The following is a 6179-nucleotide window of genomic DNA, read 5'->3' on the forward strand; positions in this document are numbered from 1 at the left end:
CTCAGAGTAGCATTGCTGCCGTCCTTCAGATCCCAGCTCCAAAGACTGAGAGGCAGGTTCAAGAGTCCTTAGGTGTGGACAGGTATTGCTGCCTCTGGGTACCAGAGTCCGTGGAAATAGCAAGGCCTCAACCCAAGGTGGGGAGGTCACTGACCCCCTAATCTGGACAGACACTGACCAAGAGCCATTTGAAGCTTTAAAAGCATTCTGACTCCAGCTCCAACCCTAGCACTTCCGGATGTCTCAAAACCTTTCCATCTGTTTGTCCACAAAACAAAAGACATACAAAAGGCTTTCTAACTCAAACTTTGGGGCCATGTAAATGCCCTGTGACATACCGTTCCAAACAGTTGGACTCTGTAGCCACAGGATGGCCCACTTATCTAATGGCTGTGGTGGCTACCATTAATCTAATGAAAAACAAATCAAAACAAGTTCACTATGGGTTAGGATCTTACTCTCACCAGGATCCCATACTGTTGAACCTCATCCCTGAGGAACACAAAAATGCTGGCTGTCTAATGCTCATGTCTCTCAGTACTTGGCTCAAATCTTGGACCTCCTTCTAGTCCAGTTTAAGAAGCCCACTGCCTTCAATTCTGCTACTCTTTTTTGCCTGATTTCAACACACAGGTCCTCATCCATGAGTCATAAGATGAAAGATGAAACAGTTACTTAAACTAAAATGATTTTAGCCCTAGCCAGGTTACTCAGTCCATGGAGTAAAACTGATTGACCTGACCTGGGTTCAGATGGGAAAAAGGAAAGTTCATCACATATACATGGACAGTCACGATGCTTTTACTACTGTGCATGTCCACAGTACAATCTAGTGAAAGATGGCCTCTCACCTCACGGAAAAGACATTTAAAACAAAGAGAACATCTTGGCTCTCCTAGAGGCTATTTGGCTCTCCCCTAGGAATAATTGTGGCCATGTTTTCTGGTTTACAGTGATTGTTTACCATGTTTCTTTTGACAAGTTCTCTGGCACTGAAATCTGTTCCATTTTATTCTCATGACTTTAGCTAGACAATCAGAGAACATCAGTGAGATGTAGAACCATGAAAGGGTCCACATGAGCTGCAGGCTAGCAGTGACATGGACCCTCTGCAGAGTACAGAATAGACTGAAGTATTCACACTCTTAAACAGTCTCTGGGTTGAGCAGCAGGATGGAGCTGCAGGATCACATGATGAGGGGTGGAGTAGGGGTCTCTAACCTTGGGTCTGTCCCACCTGAACATCCTGAAGATCTACTGAAAGAACAGTTCAGTTGACCAGTGAGTGACATGCCAAGAAATGTCTCTCAGGGTGGCTGTCACTTAAGAGTTGAGGATGATCTAGAGGTAATTTATACCAATGGAATGTGACCTTGATGCAATGGGAAACATCAGCTGAAAGAACTCTAAGGGGAGCTGTGTGGACACCAGCATCTCCTAGTGGAGGGGTCAGCAGCCAAGATGTCTGGCCACCATGGTCACCCTATCACAGTCCAAACACTAGAGAAGAGGTATGGCCCCAGAACAGCATTCACCTCTCTGCTGGTCTCCTTTCTCTAGGGGCTGGAATCTTCCTAATGAGCATGTGATTGGTGGCTTCTGAAATCATCTTCCTGGTCAGGATAGACAAACCTCCCACAATGCAAAGCACAGGGAAGAGAGTAAGCAGGCAGTGTTGATGGCCCTGGGTTCCTTCCTGGGAGTGATGGACAGCCACTGCTCCCAGATGATTATAGTCTGGCCCCTTGTACCCCAAGAACACATGACTTGGTTTTGCTTATTAGGGGAAAACCTGGCCCTAGATAACAAGTGTCATTTCAGGAAGGTTCCAAGTGCAAATATAACTTCTCAGTCTTTGTTCTATGACCAGTTGTAGAACTGCACATGATGGGAGCCATAAGCCTAAGTGACCCTTGACACATATGCCACCATATTTAGGCTTCTCTCCTCTTTTCTTAGATCTAGGCCTTGCTTAAGTCTCCATAGCACCAGCACCTCTTCTCACAATTACCAGAACCTCTTCTCAGAAATCAGGTGACAGAGTGGCAGTTAGGTAATTAGGCAGTTAGGCAAGAGTAGATAGAAAACCACCAGAGCAACATTTCCTGCTGGCTGAGCAACCCATGATTGAAGTCCCTTCCCTGCTTGCAATCCCCTTTTCCCCTGTCTATATATGCCTTAAGAGGAAAATAAAATTTTGGAGCTTGATCAGACATCCTGTCTTGCTCTCATTCTTTGTGTCTCTTGTCCCTCTCATTCGCTGGCTCTCCCTTTAGGTCCCTGTTGAAGACCCTGCTGGCCGGGGCATGCACATAAGAATAGAGTCTAACTCATGAATGTAATATTTTGTGTCGAAGCGCAGATGACTTTACCCTCAGTTTGCTGCATGCGGGATCATCAGGAGCACCAGGCACATTTGCTGAGTGAAGACAGTAGCTTTTGGATTAAACCACAGTGAGACGATCCAGAATTGACCCAGAAGAGCTCGAAATCACACCGAAGACTTTCTGCTGATTACTGTGAAAGTTGCCTACAAAGTTCAGTCAGGAAGAGGACATGGGCTCATGTTCAGTAGATTCCTGAGTGGGAGAGGGGACTGGTTATGAAAGTCACATTACCAGGCAGTTCTGCAGCAATTTTTAAAGGTACCGTCCAGTCTACCCGCCTGTACCCTGAGTTAGAAGACATAGAGAGTTGGCAGGTGTCACTGTTAGGTCATAGCAAAGTCTTGACATCCCCTGCAACCATGTGGCGGATCACCCCAAATATACAGAACCACATCATCATGCCAGTCCACTTCTGAGTCAATGTACAGAAGCAACAAGGAAAACAGAGACATAGATGGATGTCCATTCTCTCATATCCCCAGTGACTTGATTGATCCAGTCAATGGCACAGCCTGGATGTTCATCCTGAGATGAACAGACCCGAGAATGTGACAGTGTGTCGAATGGAAAACCTCTCAGCATTAAGTGGCAGCAAATTCTGACACCCCTCCCCAACATGATGAAGCCTGGGGACATCAGCATAAATCAAATAATCAGGACATGGAAGAACAGATGCTCCATATCTCCTTCGAGAGTCCTTTGGGGAAGACAGATCCTGCAGGGAGGAACAAGTGGTGTTTGCAGAGGTTGTGGAGAGAAGTTATTATATAAGCATTCAGTGTCAGTACACAGATCAGGTGATCTGGATGGTGGAGATGTTGCTCACGCAGTAGGAATCACACACACACACACACACACACACACACACACACACACACACACACCCCACAGTGCTTACAGTGTTGGTCCAATATGTATTCAAAAGTCTATTTTTTCTTTTAAAACTTTATTCTTCTCTCATATAATACTTCCTGATGACAGCCTCCTCTCCATCCCTTTCTCCCAGTTCCCCTCCGCCCCCATACTTTCCCTCTCCCTCAGATCCACTGCTTCTCCATTTCCCTTCTGGAAAGAGCAGGTCTCCCAGTAATATCAACCAAACATGGGATAACAAGATGCAGGAAGACTAGGCATAAACCCTCATATCAAGGCTGAAAGCAACCCAGTAGGAGGAAAGGGGTCCCACAAGCAGGAAAAAAATAATCAAAGACACCCCCTCTCCCACTGTTAGGACTCCACAAAAACACCAATCTAAACAACCATAGCATGTCCGCTGAGGACCTTAGTGACCCATGCAGGCTCTGTTATTGCCGCTTCAGATTCTGTGAGCCCTTTGAGCCCTGGTTAGTTGATTCTGTGGGCTGTGTTCTCCTGTGTCCTTGACCCCTCTGCCTCCTACAATAATTCCTCTCCCTCTTCTACAGGGTCTCATGAGCTCTGCCTAATGTTTGGGTGTGGGCCTCTGCATCTGCTCGCATCAGCTGCTGGAAAAGCCTCTCTGATGACAATTGGGGTAGACACTGGTCCTGTGAGTATAGAAGACTGTCCTTAGGAATCAGCTCACTGACTTTTTTTTTTGTGGCAGTCCTGTTTGGTTCTACCCTAGGTCTGTGAGCCTTGTAGCTTCCAGTTCCTGCCCATCCAGGCAGTGTTGGGCATGGGCTCCCTCTTGTGGCTTGGGCCTCAAGTTTGACCAGGCACCTGTTGTCCACACCCACAAACTCTGAGCCACCATTGTCCAGTGCATCTTGACAGCAGGACAGGCTGTGGGTCAAAGATTTGTGGCTGGATTGGTGTCCCAGTCCCTCCACTGGGGGCCTTGCCTGTTATAGAAGATGGCAGGTTCAGGCTGCATGTTCTCCATTACTACGAGTCCTTTCTAGGGTTACCCTCATAGGTTCCAGGAAGGTTCCACTGCTTTACGTTTCCACTCTGCCACTTAAATGCTCCGCTATTCCATGTGTCTCTCCTAGTACTCTCTCCTTCACCCCTCCCTCTCCCACCTGATACCCCCTGTTCACATCCCCACCTGCCCTCACAAAATCCACTCAAAAATCTATTCTGTTTCCCCTTCCCACACAGATCTATGTCTCTGTCCTAGAGCCCTCCTTGTTACTTGGCCTCTGTGCGTCTCTTTGCAGAAATTGCTTGAGAAAGGCTCTAACTAGGGTGGTTCAACTTATTGACTAGTAATATTCTGAGAAGTCTGTGAGGAAGTGGGGTATTCTTAGAGACAGTGGGTCACTCTGAGCATGTCATAGACTGGTTCATCTTGGCTGTGTCTCCTCCTGTCCCTCCTTGTCAATTCCTGGCTGCCATGTGGTGAACTGCTTTCCTTTGCCATGCCTGCCCAATGAGCTTGACCTCAGCACACACTGCAACTCCACTGATCTGACTGTGTCATTTCCATGTGTTCACAGTCGTCCTTGATTATTCACCACAGATATGGATTCATAGAGCCCTTGTCACATCAAGGTCAAGAATATTTTATCATACAACGTGACGTCCTGGTGTTAATCTCTCAGGGTTCTGTATCTTCCATATTCCAAAAGTAACTACCCAACTCTCCACATCATTCACCATTTTTCATTTCATAGTTTATTTTCATAACAGAAATCACAGATGTTATACCCATTACAATTGGCTCTGTTTTGACTAAGCACATGCTGTTGACATCCATCTGCAATGGTGTGGACACCATTAATTCTTCCCTTATTTGTGGCTGAGGAATCACAGCTCAAAATGAGGACCCTCCTAGTCTTGCCCATATCCCAGGACACCCTCAGAGCCTGAACTGAATGCAGTATCCCTGCAGGGACAGCAGCTGCAGACACTGTCCTGTTGTCTGTCACTTGTGTTTGGCCGGGACAGACATGGTCACAGCTTCTCCTCAGCACTTTTCTTCTTTACACACTGTCCATCTCTCTTGTCCATTTCAGGGGCCTCTACTTATCTCTGAGACTTCTCTAGTCTCTTTCCATAGCCTTTTCTTTTGTTAAGAGCAACTTCAAAACTTGAGACACATTATTACATCACATAAATTCATTTTAAGTTCTTTTTAGATGTACCTCTTTTTTTCAAGTATTCTGCTGCCTACCAGGATAACTTCAACACCCATAAAGTAATGCTGTATCTACAAGAAGTGACAATAGGCTGTTTCCATTCTTCCCCCAACACTCACCATGGCTTGTTTGTCTCCTTCATAAAGGAAGGTTTGTTCCTAGGTGGGCAGAATTGTGGGGGTGAGGTGGCCCTGGACTAGAAGGCTGCAGGGATCTATCTGGACACTGAGCACTGGACACCTAGTGGTCATTCATTCAAAGGGCTGTGGTGCAGTGGTTTCCAGAGGCCTGAGAGCCTGGAGGAGTGCAAGGACAAAGGGACAGGCTCTTCAATAATTGATGTCCCAAAGGGCCAGACTGACAGTCAGGAAAGAGTACAGGGTTCAAGGTCAAGGGTGTGGTGAGCTCTGGTGATGGCTCTTGAGTTAGTTAAGGGACAGATGCTGAGCAGCTGGCACAGAGTTCACTAACATAGCACATGGGCTCAGCAGTAGACAGGACTCAACTTGGACACTAGGAGCAAGTTGCTAGGCAGCTCAGGACGGAGGTAGCTTTCTTTCCCATGTTCATTCCGATCTCCATTCTGTCCCTGTTCTGTACCCGAGGGAGATGGTTCTGTCCACATCCAGATTTCCCTTAGGCAGACATTTCAGTCCAGGAAGGACAGGAGGGGCTGTAGAACACAAGAAAGTTCCTCTAGAGGACAAGACCTAGACTATGCACAGGTCAT

The sequence above is a fragment of the Peromyscus maniculatus genome, chromosome 20 (assembly GCF_049852395.1).
Source record: "Peromyscus maniculatus bairdii isolate BWxNUB_F1_BW_parent chromosome 20, HU_Pman_BW_mat_3.1, whole genome shotgun sequence".
In the NCBI taxonomy this organism is placed as follows: domain Eukaryota; kingdom Metazoa; phylum Chordata; class Mammalia; order Rodentia; family Cricetidae; genus Peromyscus; species Peromyscus maniculatus.